The following is a 21,450-nucleotide window of genomic DNA, read 5'->3' as shown; positions in this document are numbered from 1 at the left end:
GGAAAATAAAGAATTGGGATCAGTTTCTCAAAATACTGGTCTCCCCATGTCTCTCTCTCCCTCTGGCTGAGTCTCCATCTGGAGCGCGGAACCCACCATGCTTACTAATTATGCCTGGGCTTCTAAGATCCGACCGGGGAGGCCTCAGTGTCTCCTCTCCTTCGGGAGAACGGAAGGACGCCTGCGGCCTACGTAAGTGGTGCAAACTTCTTGTCTTTAAGTTTTATTGGTCTCCCGCGTAAACCAAGCTACTCAGCCTCTTTTCTCCACTGAATTTTCCTACTGAGCTATCCTTATTCTATTACTCTTTATATCTCTAATTAATATCTAATTGAAACTATCGTATCCTGACCCTCACCGACGCCGTCTCTCCTTCGAATACCCTGGATCAGCCGGGGCTGGTCCCCGGCATTCAACCAAGTGAGAATGAGTGTATGTGTGTGTGCATATACGGCTTCCCAGATCGTGTTAGTGGTAAAGAATCCACCTGCCAGTGCAGGAGATGCAAGAGGTGCAGGTTCAATCCCTGAGTCGGGAAGATACCCTGGAGTAGGAAATGGCAACCCATTCCTATTCTTGCCCAGAATATCTCATGGATAGAGGAGTCTGGTGGGCTACAGTCCAAAGGGTCATAAAGAGTTGGACATGACTGAGAACACGCACACACACACACACACACACAATATACATACATATATTTATATACATATCACACATACATCTATATCTATATAGATATAGATAGATGGATATAGATAGATATATCTATAGATCTATAAACATCTATAGATATATAGATATATTGATATATCTATAGAGATATCTATAGAGATATCTATATAAATATATCTATATAGATATCTATATATAATCTCATATACATATGTATCTATATATATTTATCTGTATATATGCTCATATATATAGATCTATATAGATATATCTATAGATATATATCTATAGATATATGCTTATCTATGTCTATATCTATATCTATATATGCTCAGTCATGTCCAACTCTTTGCGACCCCATAGACTATACAGTCTATGGAATTCTCCAAGCCAGAATACTGGAGTGGGTAGCCTTTCCCTTCTCCAGGGGATCTTCCCCACCCAGGGATAGAACCCAGGTCTCCTGCATTGCAGGCAGATTCTTTACCAGCTGAGCCATAGGGAAGCCCAAGAATACTTGAGTGGGTAGCCTATCCTTTCTCCAGCAGAGCTTCCCAACCCAGTAATCCAACTGGGGTCTTGTGAGCTATCAGGGAAGCCCTATATATAGTTTTTAAATAGATACAAACACACAAACACAATAGCACATTAAACTCATTTTTGATTGATCAAAAAATTTTTTTATCTATATTGCTTTATCTGTAGAGTGAAATCATGGTAATGGGAAGGTTTACCTATACCATGGTACTGAGATTTTCATAAAAAATATAGCTTCACGTGATTGACAAAAATTTTTTCTAAGTAAAGATAAGCATGTATAATTTTTTTTAAAGGAGGACTTTTTTCCTTTGATGAGTGTGACATACCCTTGTACAATCAGAACTGAATTTTGATTGAAGATGACTGGATTATATATAACTCTATGGACCAATTTAAAGAATTTTGCTGTTGAGTTGGAAATCTACCTACAAAACCTTCTGCTATTAATTATGTTGGAGTCTAACCTACACTGGGAAATGACTCACTTGTCTTAGAAGCCCATATTTTGATATTAATAAATGTCTGCAGTAGGCACTTGGCTGGGTGGTGGCAAAATCATAAAAATGTGCTTCTCTTCTCTTATGATCCTTGATGCCTTTTCTTTGTGTTAGGGCTCTCACCTCCTTCTCTCATCCTCATGCTACAAATGTTTTCTGTAATCAGGAGTGAAAGGATGGATGCACACTGCAGGCTGCCACCTGAGTGATTGCAGCATTAAGACAGGATAATAATACTTGGGAGTATTCAGGATTAAAGAAATGTCCTGTAATGTTTTTGTTTCAAAATATAAATATAGTATAAAAAAATCAGTAATGCAAGAAATTTTCTTTACCTTCAGTCATAATGTCCATTTCTAAGGTCATCTGAGGTGAACTATTTAATTCAGCCAATCTTTCTGCCTTCTATCTCCGGTAGACCATTTGGCGATGTAATTCTCAAGACTGTCATGTTCAGCAATTGGACTGGACAGAGCCTTATTAGAGAAAGGCTTTTCCCTGATTAATCACAATCAGTTCCCATGTTCTGAAGAGCACTGGAAATCTGTGGAACTAGTTTTCAGAGACACTCAAGTCAGATGTTCTTATCAGAAGTGGTACTTTTTGAACCCACAAATTACAACCTGAAATTCATTGTATTACTGTTTCATGAAACCACTTTTTTGTGCTATAAATTGTAAAGCATATGAAGCTTATATGGCTTTTTTCTATTTACATTCTGAATAATATTCTTAATTTTATAGAACTTATGTCTCTATAGCTTATATACTAGTGTGCTAGATTTTTCTAAATAAAACATTTCCTTGGCTAATAAAACTACAAGTTGTATTATAAAGCTTTAGTGAAAGTGACTTTAATTTAGAATTATTTAATAAGCCACAATCGGAGAAGGCAATGAAAACCCACTCCAGTACTCTTGCCTGGAAAATCTCATGGATGGAGGAGCCTGGTAGGCTGCAGTCCATGGGGGTCGCGAAGAGTAGGTCATGACTGAGCGACTTCACTTTCACTTTTCACTTTGATGCATTGGAGAAGGAAATGGCAACCCACTCCAGTGTTCTCGCCTGGAGAATCCCAGGGACGGGGCAGCCTGGTTGGCTGCCATCTATGGGGTCGCACAGAGTCGGACACGACTGAAGTGACTTAGCAGCAGCATCAATAAGCCACAATATTACTGAAAAATCAACTTTTAAATATTATCTTGAGATGAATCTATGATATAAATTTGATATAATGTCAGTCCAGTTTGGGATTGACATGTGCACACTACTATACTTAAAATAGATAACCAAAAAGGACCTACTGTATATCAGAGGGACTCTGCTGTCATATCCTATGTGGGAAAATAATTTGAAAAAGAGTGGGGGAAAATAAAGTGAAAAAAGTCCAATTATTGTAACGACCACTCCCCGTCATTCCAAAATATCACTCAAGGTCAGTTATAATATCAGTCTTTGAAAGACACAAGGAATTAGTACCTGACAATCACACTGATTTCCATAATATAAGCACAGATGCAACTCAGTGTTTATGCCACACATGGAAGATAGAAAATATATGATCACATGGTGTTCTGTAATATTGACTTTGGTGTCTCTCATTGGTCAAATTAAAAAAAAAATACATGTATATACATATGTAACTCTTGAGAACAAGACATGTTTTTAATTAGATTGTATTGTCAGTTTATGTGTTTTTATATCAATTTTTTTTTAGACTGTACTAAAACATATGACTAAATAACTGAAATTATAAATAGACATATAAGTGAAAAGTTTCTATTCCAGTCCTGTCTATATATGCCTTGCCTTTCTTAAATTTAATATTGTTGATTTCCTGGAGATTCTTTGCATTGATACATGAGGAAATATATATCAAAATATTTTCACCTGTTTTATTATGTAATAACGTACTTCAAACATCCTTTTGTTCATGTTGCTGTTCACTAAAAAATATACACTGGGCATTTTCTATACATAAAGAGATTTATGACTTTGTATGTTTGTATGACTTCTTAATATTCTGTTATATTGACAGATAAATAAGTGTGAATAAAATTGGTGTTCAGTTTTTGGATTTCTAGACTTTTTAAATTCTTTGGTTTCAAAAACACTGCTACTCTGAGTTAAACTGTATGTAAATGCTTTTGTTTGTGTGTGAGTATATCTGTAGGATAAATACTTAGAAATAAAATTGTTTGTTCAAATGTATATATATATTTGAAATTTTGGTAGGCATTGCCAACATTGTATTAGAGTAAATACCAAATTCACTCCTGCTCCCAAGAGAGTTTAAGAAGTCTTGCTTCTCTATGGTGTCTCTTCCTAAAGGTTTCACTGAAATTTTAGAACTTTCCAGTCATAGAGAGATTTGGGAGGAAATATAAGATCAGATGATAGGGATATATGGTTGGTATTTGAGCTTCTTGGTTTAATGTTGTTCGGATTTATTCTCAAAACTTGGTTTGCCTTGCTGGAAATGTGTCAGCTTCCCTGAGGGTTTATAACTTGAACCAGGCAGAAAACAACGAACTAAAGAGCCTCTTGATGAGGGTGAAAGGGGAGTGTAAAAAAGCTGGCTTAAAACTCAACATTCAGAAACTTAGAATCATGGCATCTGAGTCCATCACTTCTTGACACATGGAAAGGGAAAAATTGGAAACAGTGACAGATTTTATTTTCTTGGGCTCCAAAAGCACTGTGGACAGTGACTGCGGTCATGAAATTAAAAGACCCTTGCTCCTTGGAAAGAAAGCTATGACAAATCTAGACAGCCTATTAAAAAGCAGAGACATTACTTGGCTGATAAAGGTTCGTACAGGCAAAGCTATGGTTTTCCGAGGAGTCATGGACTGATGTGAGAGTTAGATCACAAAAACGGCTGAAAGTGAAAGTTGCTCAGTCGCATCCAACTCTTTGCGATCCCGTGGACTGTATAGTCCATGGAATTCTCCAGGCCAGAATATTGAAGCGGGTAGCCTATCTGTTCTCCAGAGGATCTTCCCGACCCAGGAATCAAACCGGGGTCTCCTTCATTGCTGGTGGATTATTTACCAACTGTGAGGGAAGGCTGAGGGCTGAGGAATTGAAGCTTTTGAATTGTGGTTCTGGAGAACTCTGCAGAGTCCCTTGACTGCAAGGAAATATAACCAGCAAATCCTAAAGAAAATCAACTCTGAATATTTATTGGAAGGACTGTTTCTGAAGCTGAAGCTCCAATACTTTGGCCACCTGATGCGAAGAGTTACCTCATTGGAAAAGACCCTGTTGCTGGGAAAGATTGAAGGTAGGAGGAGAAGGGGACGACCGAGGATGAGATGATTGAATGGCATCACAGACTCAATGGACACGAGTTTGAGTAAATTCCGGAAGGTAGTGAAGGAAAGGGAAGCCTGGCGTGCTGCAGTCTATGGGTCTGCAAGAGTCAGACACGACTTAGTGACTGAACAACAATGTAACAGAAAAAGCAAATCCAAGTATAGTTGTAGAGATGCAAGTTTCAGTGATCTGAAGTAAGTTTTTTCATCTGGCAGTGCTCTTATTTTTCTCTTCCCTCGTGTATCACAGGGATAAGACACTTTGCAATTAGTAACGGTGCTTTTCTACAGCAGTCTCATATATAGGAGGACAATACATATTCTCACCGGGCATACATCAAAATATTAGTGGAAGGAGATGGCAAAGGATACAAACAATTTTCTCCACTAGGAGTTCTTTCCTTATCCTGTGAAGATATGTGACTAGTTGAGTATGATTATAACACTCTGTGAAACTCTTTTTTTTTTTTTTAATATAGCCATTTATCTACATAAGCCTGGAACACAGCTGGTCAGTGTAAGCAAAAGTATGCTGGAAAACCTGACAGAAATATGTTAGTGCAGTTACTAACACTGTGAACATCAATCAGTGTAAGAGAAAAATAAAGAAATGTAAGTTTGATAAAAATGGGAGGGTTTTTTTTTTCACTGAATCTTCTTCATTGTTTAGAATTATGTCTCCCACATGGAAGTTAGTGCCTACTAGTATTATTAAATTAATGCTTTTTTGTAATGTTATACAGTACAGTAGAAATCAAAGACTTTTTAAATGATACTGAAATGTGTTCTAATTCTGGATCAACAATTTTCTAGGTGTCCCTAAGTAGGATACTTTAATTCTCTGGGTCTCGGTAGTTCATCTCTAAGAAGAAAAATGTACTAGTAGCTATAACATAGAGTATTCGTGTGTGTGTGCATATTAAGTCACTTCAGTCATGTCTGACTCTTTGCCACCCTATGAACTGTCATCCACCAGGCTCGTCTGTCCATGGGATTCTCCAGGCAAGAATACTGGAGTGGGTTGCCATGCCCTCCTCTAGGAGGTATTCCTGATCCAGGGATTGAACCCACATCTCTTATGTCTCAAGCATTGTCAGGTGGATTTTTTACCTTCTGAGCCACCAGGGAAGCCCTGAGTATTCACAATTATAGAAATAAAACTTCATCCTGTAGTAGCCTGATGTTACAATCTCTTGAGGTTAAAGAATCACACATTATCTCAAAGCAAAAACTTCTAGACCAATGAAATTTTTCAGAGCTTCATTTTTTGACAGAAAAAAATGAAGGGTGAGAGTGAGCTTCCTGCCCTGGTGCACCAAACAGCTCCATCCACAATCATATTAATATAATCAAGTAAAAAAAAATAAGAAAAAAAATAAGTATTTTTGTTTATTTTGTTTTGTTTGTTTGTAAAATAGTTGATTGATTTTTTTTATTCCCTGCGGTGATTGTTACAGTCTAGGCATTCCTTCTATAGTAATACAGCTTTAACTGGATTGGTACAAGCTTCCTAAAGGTTTTTACTATGTTTAACCTTCTAAGGTCTCCCTGTTTTCACACACTGTAAATAATTCTCTGGTATACTCAGACCCCAGAGTATACTGACTGAGGTTTATTTTAGGAAAGAATCTTGATTTTCCTAGAAGTACAAAGATGGTTTTACAAAACCTTACCTTATCTCTTAAATAAATATCATGCATTTTTAGCCTTATTCTCATGTCCCAAGACTAAAGAAATTAAATATCAAAATTATATTTAACTGACATTAAGGCTTATTGAAGCATATCAGCAAATGGTAGCACATTTGTTTAACTATCTTAGCTATCATCTTTAAAAATCACATATAAGGCTATGAACCTAAAATATAGTACCAGTTATAATTAAAATTTTCTCTAAATTTATATATTTAGTATTATTTAGAATTTAATATTTGCATCCTAATTTTCTCTATTTAATTATATATTATATGTTCAATGAAGCTGTATACAAATTGGTAAGAAGACACATAGGAAATAATATTTAAAAAGTGACTTAGAAAACAGCAAACATTTAACTTTAAAACTGACTAGCTCTGATAAATAGGTGTGTGTGCTTGAAAAACCTCAGTAGTAAGAAGAAGGATAAGAATTGCTTTTGCATTTAAGATTATCTTTATTTCAAGATGCCTGCATTTTGCCCTTGTAAGACAAAGATAATGCATTTAATTATGCTGGCATTGAAATAATCATATATTTAAAAGAATGTATTCAGAAAATCTCATGATTCAATGTCTTGTGTGTCTTCCTTGGTGTACAGAAAAGCAGAATTTTCATTAAATTTTATAAAAAGAGGATTTTCTAGATATAAAAATGTAAATATGCACAAATTTACCTATGGTCCATGATCTCCATTTGAGATTCTCAAGTGCTTTCAGAACCCATTTCTAATTTTAAGTATATGTATCACTAGTGTCTCAGTACTTTAAACAAACAAACAAACAAACTTCAGCTTCTGTGTTCCTGGCTGTATGATCAAAGAAAACCTTTCTTTTTCTTGGATTTCCTCTTGGTGTGCACTTAATCAAATTAACTCCTAGCAGAAAAAGTGATGTAGACATACAAAGATCAAAGGAAAATGTTTAACTGTAAAGTACCTACATGTACCTTGGAAAAGGATTACCACCCTTTAGATTAAGCGTGGAAATGTTTTCTTCTCATATATCCATTTTCAATCCTCCATGTAATTTTCATACCATATCAAGAAGATACTATGGAAACATAGTCATAAAACTGTCTCCTAGGTTCTGATTTTCTTTAGGTAGTAGCCATTATGTTGTATTAGACAGTTTAGGAAATGGTAAAACGCATGAATAAGATCTATATTATAGATTATATGATAGATTTATGAGCTATCATGTGATTATACCTTACTTTTGTTTTGACAAAATTAATTGATGTAGTCCCAATATTTGGGAGACCAGGAAATACTATGAGTTTGTGTTTTGGGCCAAACTTATTACTGACAACTTTCAGTTTACTTCAGTCACTCAGTCATGTCCAATTCTTCGTGACCCCATGGACAGGGCCTCCTTGTCCATCACCAACTCCCAGAGTTTACCCAAACTCATCTCCATTGAGTCAGTGATGCCATCCAACCATCCCATCCTCTGTCATCCCCTTCTCTTCCAGCCTTCAATCTTTGCCAGCATCAGGGTCTTTTCCAATGAGTCAGTTCTTTGCATCAGGTGGCCAAAGTATTGGAGTTTCAGCTTCAACATCAGTCCTTCCAAAGAATATTCAGGACTGATTTTCTTTAGGATTGACTGGTTGGATCTTCTCCAACATCACAGTTCAAAAGCATCAATTCTTTGGCACTCAGCTTTCTTTGTAGTCCAACTCACATCCGTACATGACTACAGGAAAAACTATAGTTTTGACTGGATAGACTTTGTTGGCAAAGTTATGTTTTTGCTTTACAATATACTGTCTAGGTTCATCATAGGTTTTCTTTCAAGGAGCAAGTGACAGCTTTAGAGTTGCTCTTATTTTCATGCAAATGTGTAATGATGGTGATATTTTCTTCCTGGTCAGATGTCCACATTCTCAATCTACTTCTACTATTGACGCTAATTGGCAAGTCTTTTGACATTCACAGCCAGGAGGCAAAAGATTGCTGGACACGTGTATTACATATAGATTAGCGTTAAAGCATTGAGCTGGTACTACCATTGCATTTACTTTTACTATGTTTCAAGAGTTGCAAACAGTCAGACATGACTAAGGGATCCAAACTTGAGAAACTTTGATGTTTCAAGAAGGAAGGATCCAGAACTTCTATCAATTTAAAATTATTCAAAGGTATTATATTCTAAATTAAATTTACCATTTGTTGGATTATCTGTGTAACTACCAGACCTAAGAGTGTCAAGATGAATTTTGCACAATTCCATCATTATCATAAACATTATACAAAGTTTCAAATCTTTTCTGGCATACAATTAATAACCATTTTTATTCATTTACACAAGATATGCTAGCAGCATGATCCTCATTCCTTGACACAAATTCCTAAGTGAGTCATATTGGCACAAACTCTCAATGCTGTGGGCAGTTTTAAGAACCACACAGGTACATTGTCTCCACAGGTTTGGACTTAATTTTCTAAGAATTAAGAAATGAAACACATATTCAGGAACAAAGTCCTGTAGAGTATGATAGCTGGAAATCTAGACAGATCTAGATATCCTTTTGAATTCTACTCTAGTCACTTAAAGCTGCATGCACTGCAGCAAGTAATTTAACTCTGTAAAAGCCTTACTTTGAGAATCTGTAGAGTGAAGGTAATGCTACCTAATGATTTTTTTTTTTCTGGAGACTACATAAAATAGCCAGAGAATAGTATGTAAAACATCAGAAGTGATTAATATAATACAGTCAAAATTGTTAATTATGAAAAAAGGGGAAATACATATTGTGCACCATCCTTTTCCTTCAATATTTTATGGCTTGCAATACTTAACTGTGATGGCTTGGAAATTGATGGCTGGAGTTAAGCAATCAATAAACAACCCATTGACCCAGTTCTCTTAAGAAATGGAGAACTGTAATAAAATTTTTTTTCTTTTGGCTGTTGAATTCTTTATCGTAGCTTTCATATTACTTTCTATTTTTTTTTTTTTGTATTTTATTGATGTGTAGTTATTTACAATACTGTGATAATTCCTGCTGTATATAAAAGTGATTTAGTTAAAAAGTAAATAGTTTTTCATATTGCTTTCCATTATGGTTTATAGCAGGATATTGAATATAGTCCCCTGTGCTATACAGTAAGACTTTGTTGTTTATCCATCCTATATTTACTACTTTACATCTGCTAATCTCAAATTCCCATGTCTTCCCTCTCCTACCCCATCTCCACTTGGCAGGCACAAGTCTGTTCTCTACATCTGAGAGTCTATTTCTGTTTTGTAAATAAATTCATTTTGTCATATTCGATTCCACATATAAGTGATAACATATAGTATTTGTCTTTCTTTCTTAATTACTTTGTTTAGTGTCATAATCTCTAGATTTATCCATGTGGTTGCAATGGCATTATTTCATTTCATCTTTTTTATGGCTTAGTAATATTCCACCATGGTATGGAATCTTCTTTATCCATGCTTCTGTTGATGGACATCTAGATTGTTTCCATATGTTTCCTACTGTATAAATAGTGCCACTATAAACATAGGGGTATTTGTATTTTTTTGAATTTTAGTTTTGTCTGGTATATGCGTTGGAATGGGATTGCTGGATCATGTGGTAACTTCAATGTTTAGCCTCTTGATAAAGGTGAAACAGGAGTGTGGAAAAGCTGATTTGAAACTCAATATTCAAAAAAAAGAAAAGATCATGGCATCTTGGTCCATCACTTCATGACACATAGAAGGGGAAAAATTGGAAATGGTAACAGATCTATTTTAATTTTGGGGGTCTCCAAAATCACTGCAGACCATGACTGCAGTCATGAAATTAAAAGATACTTGTTCCTTGGAAGGAAAGTTATGACAAACCTAGACAGCATATTAAAAAGCAGAGACATCACTTTGCAAAAAAAAGGTCCGTATAGTCAAACCTATGGTTTTCCCAGAAGCAATGTACAAATGTGTACATTGTACAGAGCCATAAACAAGGCTTAGGGCTAAAGAACTGATGCTTTCAAATTGCAATACTGAAGAAGATTCTTGAGAGTCCTTTGGACTGCAAGGAGATCAAACCAGTCAATCCTCAAGGAAATTAACCCTGAATATTCATTGTACAGGAAACAGGGATCAAGAGCATCCCCAAGAAAAAGAAATGCAAAAAAAACAAAATGGCTATCTGAAGAGACTTAACAAATAGCTGTGAAAGAAGAGAAGCCAAAAACAAAGGAGAAAAGGAAAGATATACCCACTTGAATGCAGAGTTACAAAGAATAGCAAGGAGAGATAAGAAAGCCTTCCTCAAGGATCAGTGCAAAGAAAACAATAGAATGGGAAAGACTGGAGATTTCTTCAAGAAAATTCGAGATACCAAGGGAACGTTTCATGCAAAGACAGGCACAATAAAGGACAGAAATGGTGGAGACCTAACAGAAACAGAAGATATTAAGAAAAGGTGGCAAGAATACGCAGAAGAACTGTATAAAAAAGATCTTCAGACCCAGATAATCATGATGGTGTGATTACTTACCTAGAGCCAGATATCCTGGAATGAGAAGTCAAGTGGACCTTAGGAAGCATCACTATGAACAAAGCTAGTGGAGATGATGGAATTCCAGTTGAGCTATTTCAAATCCTAAAAGGTGATGCTGTGAATGTGCTGCACTAGATACATTAGCAAATTTGGAAAACTCAGCAGTGGCCACAGAACTAGAAAAGGTCAGTTTTCATTCTAATCCCAAAGAAAGGTGATGCCAAAGAATGCTCAAACTACAACACAATTGCACTCATCTCACACACTGGTAAAGTAATGCTCAAAATTCTGCAAGCCAGGCTTCAGCAATACGTGGACCGTGAACTTCCAGATGTTCAAGCTGATTTTAGAAAAGGCAGATGAACCAGGGACCAAATTGCCAACCTCCGCTGGATCATGGAAAAAGCAAGAGAGTTCCAGAAAAGCATCTATTTCTGCTTTATTGACTATACCAAAGCCTTTGACTGTGTGGATCAAAATAAACTGTGGCAAATTCTGAAAGAGATGGGAATACCAGACCACCTGATCTGCCTCTTGAGAAATCTGTATGCAGGTCAGGAAGCAACAGTTAGAACTGGCCATGGAACAACAGACTGGTTCCAAATAGGAAAAGGAGTACGTCAAGGCTGTATATTGTCACCCTGCTTATTTAACTTCAGAATTCATCATGAAAAATGCGGGGCTGTTGGAAGCAAAAGCTGGAATCCAGATTGCCGGGAGAAATATGAATAACCTCACATATGCAGATGACAGCACCCTAAGGCAGAAAGTGAAAAAAACTAAAGAGTCTCTTGATGAAAGTGAAAGAGGAGAGTGAAAAAGTTGGCTTAAAGCTCAACTTTCAGAAAACTAAGATCATGGCATTCGGTCCCATCACTTCATGGGAAATAGATGGGGAAACAGTGCCTGACTTTATTTTTTGGGCTCCAAAATCACTGCAGATGGTGATTGCAGCCATGAAATTAAAAGATGCTTACTCCTTGGAAGGAAAGTTATGACCAACCTAGATAGCATATTCAAAAGCAGAGACGTTACTTTACCAACAAAGGTCTGTCTCTTCAAGGCTGTGATTTTTTCAGTAGTCATGTATGGATGTGAGAGTTTGACTATAAAGACAGCTGAGCACCAAAGAATTGATCCTTTTGAACTATGGTGTTGAAGAAGACTCTTGAGAGTCCCTTGAACTGCAAGGAGATCCAACCAGTCCATCCTAGAGGCAGTCGGTCCTGTGTGTTCATTGGAAGGACTGATGTTGAAGCTGAAACTCCAATACTTTGGCTACCTGATGCGAAGAGCTGACTCTTTGGAAAGACCCTAATGCTGTGAAAGACTGAGGGTAGGAGGAGAAGGGGACGACAGAGGATTAGATGGTTGGATGGCATCACTGACTCAATGGAGATGAGTTTGAGTAAACTCTGGGAGTTGGTAATTGACAGGGAGGCCTGGTGTGCTGTGGTCCATTGGGTTGCAAAGAGTCAGATGTGACTGAGCGACTGAACTGAACTGAACTGATTCATTGGACGGAGTGTTGCTGAAGCTCCAATACTTTGACCACCTGATGTGAAAGAGTGAGGGCAGGAAGAGAAGAGGGCAACATAGGATGGGATGGTTAGATAGCATTAGCAAGTCAATGGACATGAATTTGAACAAGTTATGGGAGATGGTGCAGGACAGAGGAGCCTGGCATGCTGCAGTCCATGGGGTCACAGAGAGTCAGACATGGCCTAGTGAGTGAACAACAACAATATATGATTAAAAAGGTCTGTAATATAATTAATGTTCAGAAAATGATATCAAAATACAGCCTTTATATATGTATATTTTTTCCCTTAATGATTTTTATGTACACTTGCTTATGTCATGTAATGATGTTTGACAGTAATGAATTGACTTAATACCATGCAACTGTCAATGAATTTTAATAGCATTTCTCATTTATTATATATTTATTGGAATTCTGGTAAAAAAAATAGAACATAAAAACAATAAAACAGTAGACAAGTACAAACTGGTCAACAGTACCATCTCACTGGAATGCAGATGAATGGAACAGAAGTGGAAAAAATTAGATGAGTTTACATTACTAGTAGATAATATATGATTTAATGGTAATAGACCTAACACATTTTCAACATGTCTTGGCCTTTAACTCATGATTCCTACATATTTTGAATGTCAGCAATCAGGAACTAATGAATATTAGGGCAGGCACCTCAAGGAATTTGATTGACAAAGATGTGCTTCCAAAAAGAGTCATATTGATTTAATTTTAAATAGCTGCCAAGTTGTTTAGTATCATTCAAGTCTTGGTAGCTTTATTTCTACAGGCTTATGATGTAGTGTATTTATAGCATACCAAAATTGCCTCACATTTATCAGAAAATCTTTTTAAATTTCAAGAATGACATCTGGGGAAGCTACAAGAGAAAACACTTAAAAATGTTTCTTATACAGTCTTATAAATGTATTCTATTAAGATGGAGAATGATCCCTCTAAAAATCAGTGTTGCCTGTTTTAATCTGAATTTTCACTGTTGCTTATTTCATATCTTACTTTTCTTCACATTATCCTGTTTATTAGCAGACAGAATTATATTGATGTATGATTTGTTAAAAAGGGAAGAATAAATCTTTCAGGGTGTGGGATTTTTTAATAGTTGGGACATGCAATTGGGAACAAGATTGTTTCAACATAAGAACTAGACCTTGAGCAGCTGTGCTGACCATACTTAAGTAATGAGATTATACCATTTTCTCCCATGAATAATCCTAATATTATCAGCTGGAAATATAAAATTAACCATAGGTTCATAATTTATTTTCTCTTTTTTTTTAGATACTTGGGAAAGAAAAAGATGACCCATTCAAAATCATTTAGTAGACAATCCCCTGGAATATACACAGTATTATTTACTGCAGAAAGATAATAAAGAATTCTTATCTTTCATGAGGATAATTCTCATCTCTGTATAATGTAAAGGAATTTACAGTTTATGGATTTATAAATCATGGACCACTGGAAAATATATTTTGTAATTAATAGAGTATAAAAAAGAGATGTTTCATAACTGAATGAGTCCCTTTCATCCAACAGTGCTCCACATGCACTGCTTATATTCACATCTCAAATCTGCCCCAGAATTTTTCCAAATGTCAGAAAGAGATAACAATTGGGAAATTGTATTAAATCTCTTTGGGGGAAAAATTCTTGGCCTGAGTGTTGTTGTTCTTTATCTTTGAATTATTATTGCTCTTGTTGCTGTTCAGTCGCTTAGTCATGTCCAGCTCTTTGTGACCTCTTGCACCATAGCATGCCAGGCTCCTCTGTCCCGCACTATCTCCCATTGTTTGCTCAAATTCCTCTGATTCAGTGATGCCATCTAACAGTTTCATCCTCTGCCACTGCCTTCTCCTATTGCCTTCAATCTTTCCCAGAATCAGGACCTTTTCCAATGAGTTGCTCTTAGCTCTTCTCGCCTTTGAATCATTAAATGAATTAAATTATATATGTGTGGGCATGTGCTAAGTTGCTTCAGTCATGTCTGACTTTTTGCAATCCCACAGACCATAGCCCACCAGGCTCTTCTGTCCATGGGATTCTGCATGCAGGAATGTTGGAGTGGGTTGCTATTTCCTTCTCCTTCAATTATACATAAGATCTATCATTGTGTTGAAAATGATTCAACAATTTGATCGTTTTAATTATTTTACCAGTTAACGTGATCTCTCCTCTTCCTAATAATTCACAAAATTTATTTTGCTTACCTGATTCTACTTGTTATTTTATTGATTCAGTTCAAGTCTGCTTGCTATTGTATATTGGCTACATGTTGGTGAATATGCAGATTTTGTCTTACCATCTGCATTGATAGCTCTTTAACCTGAAGGTAAGCATATAGTAGGTGCTCAAATATGACATAGACAACTGATATAAATTTTCAAAGGTGGATAAGGTCACTTATGAAAATCTCTTATAAAAATGAATCAAATGACATGAACTGCATAAGTACATATTGGTAAGAAATATGATGAATTATATAAGTATAGCAAATTTGACATTCTTAAATCTGAGGGGAAGGGAAGATTGATAATTCTGAGGGGAGCAGACCTTCTTCTTCATAATAAGGAAAAAGGTCATAACAGTGGTTAAACTGACCTAGTTAAATCAAATCTCCCAATCTTAATTTTGCTTTGGGTAACAAGTTGGAAGCATTAGTTAGAGTTTACACAAAAACTGCTTTGGAAAACCTAAAAGGAGAGCAAGTTGACAGAAGAAAGCAAATTAATAAACAGTAACTAAGACATCCTATCTGATTTTATTGTGTATAGGCATAAACAATTCCAAATGTTCTAAAAATTCTTTGAAAATATGATATCATTATAACAAGTTAAATCCAAAATTGTAATCCTGTGTAGTAAATGTGTGTTCAAATTTATTCTAATAAGTATACACGGGAAGGTTTTACCAAACTAAACTTTAAAAAACAGTATTTGATAAAAATAATCTATCAAAACATTACCTATCAGTTCTGGTTTCCTTGGTGTGTATGCCCAGAATTGATAGGTAATGTTTTGATAGATTATTTTTATCAAATACTGTCTTTTAAAGTTTAGTTTGGTAAAACCTTCCCATGTATACTTATTAGAATAAATTTGAACACACATTTACTACACAGGATTACAATTTTGGATTTAACTTGTTATAATGATATCACAGATGAATGGATAAGAAAGCTGTGGTACATATACACAATGGAGTATTACTCAGCCATTAAAAAGAATACATTTGAATCAGTTCTAATGAGGTGGATGAAACTGGAGCCTATTATACAGACTGAAGTAAGCCAGAAAGAAAAACAGCAATACAGTATACTAATGCATATATATAGAATTTAGGAAGATGATAAAGACAACCCTGTATGCGAGACAGCAAAAGAGACACAGATGTATAGAACAGTCTTTTGGACTCTGAGGGAGTTGAGGCGGGGGATGATTTGGGAGAATGGCATTAAAACATGTATAATACCATATAAGAAATGAATTGCCAGTCCAGGTTTGATGCATGATACAGGAAGCTTGGGGCTGGTGCACTGGGATGACCCAGAGGGATGGTATGGGGAGGGAGGTGGGAGAGGGGTTCAGGATTGGGAACACGTGTACACCCGTGGCGAATGCATGTTGATGTATGGCAAAACCAATACAATATTGTAAAGTAAAATAAATAAATAAATAAATAATAAAATTACTATTAAAAAGAAAAAAAATATTACCTATTTTTATCAATTATTACACTGAATGATAAAGCTTCTCTTGTGTGTAATCTTCTGTCCTACATCACCAGTTTTCTAGTAACATCTTTTAGCTATTTATTCTTTGCATAGCAAAGAGTACCCTTTATGTGCAATGGTTGCTCTATACATGCTTTAAGAATAGGGGAACATGAGACATTTACTTTGTGTGACTTTATATTAATACCTGATAAATGAGTTATCACATTAAAACTATGTGGCATATTTAATTTAGAATCTAAACATTGTAAATTTATATTTTTAGATCACTGTTTCTAAAAGATTAATCTATTTGTTGTTAATTGTGAGAAGGGTTTGGAGCACTTATAAGTTTAAGAAATTTAAGTATTTGTCATCACTACATTTTCAGAATATTTAACATGCTAATATATGTTAAGAATGATATAGGACTGTAATATGAGTTAATTTACAACCTTATGTATCTTAGGAAATCATTAAAGCTCTTGTTATCTAGAAAACAATTTTGAAAATTCTAGTTCAATTGTGGTTTATACACTGTTTTAAATAGTTTCTTTATAGAATGTATGCAGAATGAATATTTCTTTACAGCAGTGTTTTTAAAAAATGGCAATTCTGAGGATGGGTGAGAGGAGGTAGTGGAGTCTAAACTTTACTATGACAATGGAAAAGTATTTACAGTAGAAACCCAATTAAAAACTGATTTTTTTTTAAGGACAAGGAATTACAAGAAAACCTCTTTTTCTTTTTACATCCCAGAGGATCTATTGATTACCATGCAATTATCAATTATCCAAAAATTTATGAAACTTAGCTCTAAAACTTGTTACTATCTAGTCTTGGAGGTTCCAGTCTTGGAGGTACTGTTGAGTTATAAACAATCATTTTATGTAAACTTTTAATCTCTCCGTACAACTGAGACTTTGACTTTTTTTTTCACCTCATGCTCTTTATTTTGGGTTTCCCTCGTGGCTCAGATGGTAAATAATCCACCTGAAACATGGGAGAACTGGGTTCAATCCTTGAGTTGGGAAGATCCCCTGGAGAAGGGAACAGCTACCCACTCCAGTATTCTGACCTGGAGAATTCACAGTTGTCAAAATTTGGAAGCAACTAAGATGCCCCTTCAGTAGGTAAATGAATAAACTGTGGTATATCCAAAAAATTGAATACTATTCAGTGTAAAAGCAAATTAATTATCAAGTCCAAGACATGTAGAAGAAAGCTTAAATGCATATTACTAAGTGAAATAAGCCAATCTGAACAGGCCATATAGTGTATACTTCTGACTCATGGACATTCTGGAAAAGGCAGACCATGGAAATGGTAAAAAGAACTGGCTGCCGTGGCTTAGGGGGGAGATGGGATGAATATGCAGAGCACAGAGGAGTCTTAGGGCTGTGAAACTATTTTGCTTGGTACCATCATGGTGGATACATGTCATTATACAATTGTCTAGACACACAAAGTGCACAACATCAAGAGTTGTAGACTATGAACTCTAGGTGATGATAATGTATCGACATTGGTTCATAAATTATAGAAAATATACCACTGCTGGGGGATATTGATAATAAGGCATAGGTGTGAGCAGTACTGAGCAACCCTGAATATTAAACAGTACAGCACATTCTAAAAGGTTTTATGAATTTTAAAAAAGTGAATATTTTAAAAGAATCATGAAAAATTTTAACAAAAATTTAGTTCTTGGGGCAACATTGGCTAAAACATTGTGTCAAGAGAGAGAAAGCAGAGACTTATTAGACTCTCTGTACATCAGACATGTTCATAACTACATAGGTTTGTCATAAAAATTTTAGCTTACCAATTCCTGGAGAAACTAGTACATGTCATAAAATTCAGCTTTTACTATTTGTATATGATTAGTTAAATATTTCATAATATACATTGTATCTTAAAATGTGTCAAGTTTTGTGTTTATCAGAATGCTCTTCTTCCAAAGAATGATTATCCTAGTAAATGTAACACAATTAGAAACCAATTTGAAAAGTCATGGAGAGGATGGAGGCTCTCAGAAACAAGTTTGTCTTTGGGCTTCCCTCATAGTTGTTGGTAAAGAATCCGCCTGCAATGCAGGAGACCCTGGTTGATTCCTCTGTCGGAAAGATCCCCTGTAGAAAGGACAGGCTATTCACTCCAGTTTTCTTGGGCTTTCCTTGTGGCTCAGCTGGTAAAGAGTCCTCCTGCAGTGTGGGAGACCTGGGTTCAATCCCTGGTTTGGGAAGACACCCTGGAGAAGGGAAAGACTACCCACTCCAGTATTCTGGCCTGGAGAATTCCATGACTGTGTAATCCATGGGGTTGCCAAGTGTCAGACATGACTGAGTGACTTTCACTTTCACTTGCATAATGAAAATTCTCATGAGGCTGTCCGAGGTTTCTGGGTCTTGTGTTCCTGACTATATACTCTGAAACCTGCTTTGTTTCAACTCTCCAAATTGTACTTTCCTTCTGATTGTCCTATTGGGTCCACTTTCTGCTTCAGGAGGAGATTCTCTACTAAGCACTAATCTTTCTTTTAACATCCTTTTAGTTCAAGAAGCTATCTCTGTGGGAAATAACATATACTCAAAGGAGATGGTTCTTGGATTAGTAACTTGCAGATGGAGCATGAGAAAGAAAGTAGGAAAAAGTAATAAAATTAAAAGAATTTTTAAGTGCATGATTGGAATCAGTACTACATTCACTGGCTGCTTCTCTTTTTATTGATGTTATTTATCAAAAGCTGTTCAGAAACACAGGGCTTAGAGTTTTACTTTAATACATCTTAAAACTTGAATATTGTGATTTTCAATGTATTGTTCAGATGAACAGAAGTCAGATGCTCAATAGACTTCATCTGACACTGAGTCATCATTTCAGTTCCTTTCATGAGCTTACTTAATATTTCTAGGCTGTGTCCTTCTCTGGCTTACATGGTTCTCATTAAAATATACACCATCCTGTATCAACACACAGAGAGAATTTTTTTAGTGGAGCCTAAGCTAGAAGTTAAATTTTACTTTTTTTGCATGAAGACTATCTTAAGAAATAAACAATGACAACTCTGGTCAGTTCTTATAATTCACTTGCTACTTTGAGTTGCAAGTGGACTGAAGACTGTTTTGGTTGAGTCTTTCAACTATACTCTGAATTTCCTGAATTTAAATGGGAGAAAATCTATTCCAGTTCCTAGAGTAAACCCAAATGACCTAAGCCAATTAGTGCATTCCATAATGTACTACATCAGATGTAGAACTAAGGCCATTTAATTCCTAACTTTTGAAAGAGCTATTGTTGAGGTAGAAGCTTTGATCTTTTCTATAGGATTAGTGTATAGAAGCATGTTGCCATGGAAGAACTTCTTGTTTATATGATGTAATTTTTTTTATTGTTTAAAGTTATATATATATATGTATATATATATATATATTTCAAAAGCACTCTCATTGATAAAGAAGGGTATAATATCAACTTATATTTGTTTTCTTTTAAAGTCAAAAGATGCCTCTAAATCTTGGTAGAACAGTAACTTACACTCTGTTACTAAGTGAAAGTGAAAGTGTTAGTTTCTCAGTCGTGTCTGTCTCTTTGCAACCCCATGGACTGTAGCCCACCAGGCTCCTCTGTCCATGGAATTCTCCAGGCAAGAATACTGGAGTGGGTAGCCATTCCCTTCTTCAGGGGATCTTCCCAATACAAGGACCAAACCCAGATCTCCTGCATTGCTGGCAGATTCTTTACCATTTGAGCCATCAGAGAAGCCCTCTGTTACTAAACATTTGATTAATTCAAAAGTATCAAGTAAGTGCCATTATTATTTACATTTATTTATTTTCTTCTTGCTTAAAAAAAAAAGTGTAAAGCTAATACATTTAAATGTTCATCTTTTCTTTTAAGAAGATGACCACTGATGAAATGACATTCCTCAAGGAAGAAACATTCAGATTCTTTTGGAATTCTATATTCAGAGATATAGAATCTGAATATTTTTATTTTCTATTAAAGTGTAGTTGATTTACAACGTTGTGTTAATTTCAGGAGTAAAGGAAAAAGATTCAGTTATGTATACACATATCCATTCTTTTCAGATTTTTTTCCTGTATAGATTAATATAGATTATTTAGTAGATTTCCCTGTGCTATACATTAGGTCTTTGTTATTTTATATGTTCATGTCAAATTTTAGTTTATACCTCTCCCACACCTTTTCCATTTGGTAACCATAAGTTTGTTTTCAAAGTCAATGAGTGTGTTTTGTAAATAAGTCCTCTTGTCTCATATGTTATATTCTGCATATACATGACATATGATATTTATCACTTCATATGATGATCTCTAGGTCTATCAATGTTGCTGCAGATGGCATTATTTCACTATTTTTATGGCTGATTAGTATTCTATCATATATATGTACCACATCTTCTTTCTCCATTCCTCTCTCCATGGGAATTTATATTGCTTCCGTGTCTTGGCTATTATAGATAGTACTTCAGTAAGCATTGGCATGTATGTGTATTTTTGAATTATGGTTTTCCCTGGATATATGCCCAGGAGGAGGATTGCTGGATCATATAATAGTTTTATTTTTAGCTTTTCAAAGAAGCTCATATTATTACCCATAGTGATTTTAACAATTTACATTCTCAAAAGCAGAGTAGGAGGGTTCTCTTTCCTCCACACCCTTTCCAGCATTTGTTGTTTGGAGAGTTTTTGATGATGATCATTCTGACCAGGCTATATTTCTTTTCAATATTGCTGCTTTATCAATATACTCTCAGCATTATATGATACATTTCTACTAAATTGCATTATCCTTTTCAAATAAGTATAGCCTACTAGTCAGAAAATTTGACATTTTTGCTTAAAGTGGACATAAAATTCTTATTTGCCTGACATGGCAAATTCTATAATTCTATAATGAATTATATATAAGTTCTATATTATAAACTTTAACAATCAATT

Source organism: Bison bison, unplaced genomic scaffold, assembly GCF_000754665.1.
Source record: "Bison bison bison isolate TAMUID 2011002044 unplaced genomic scaffold, Bison_UMD1.0 scf7180017864332, whole genome shotgun sequence".
Lineage (NCBI taxonomy): Eukaryota > Metazoa > Chordata > Mammalia > Artiodactyla > Bovidae > Bison > Bison bison.
Note: the sequence above shows the minus strand (reverse complement) of the source record.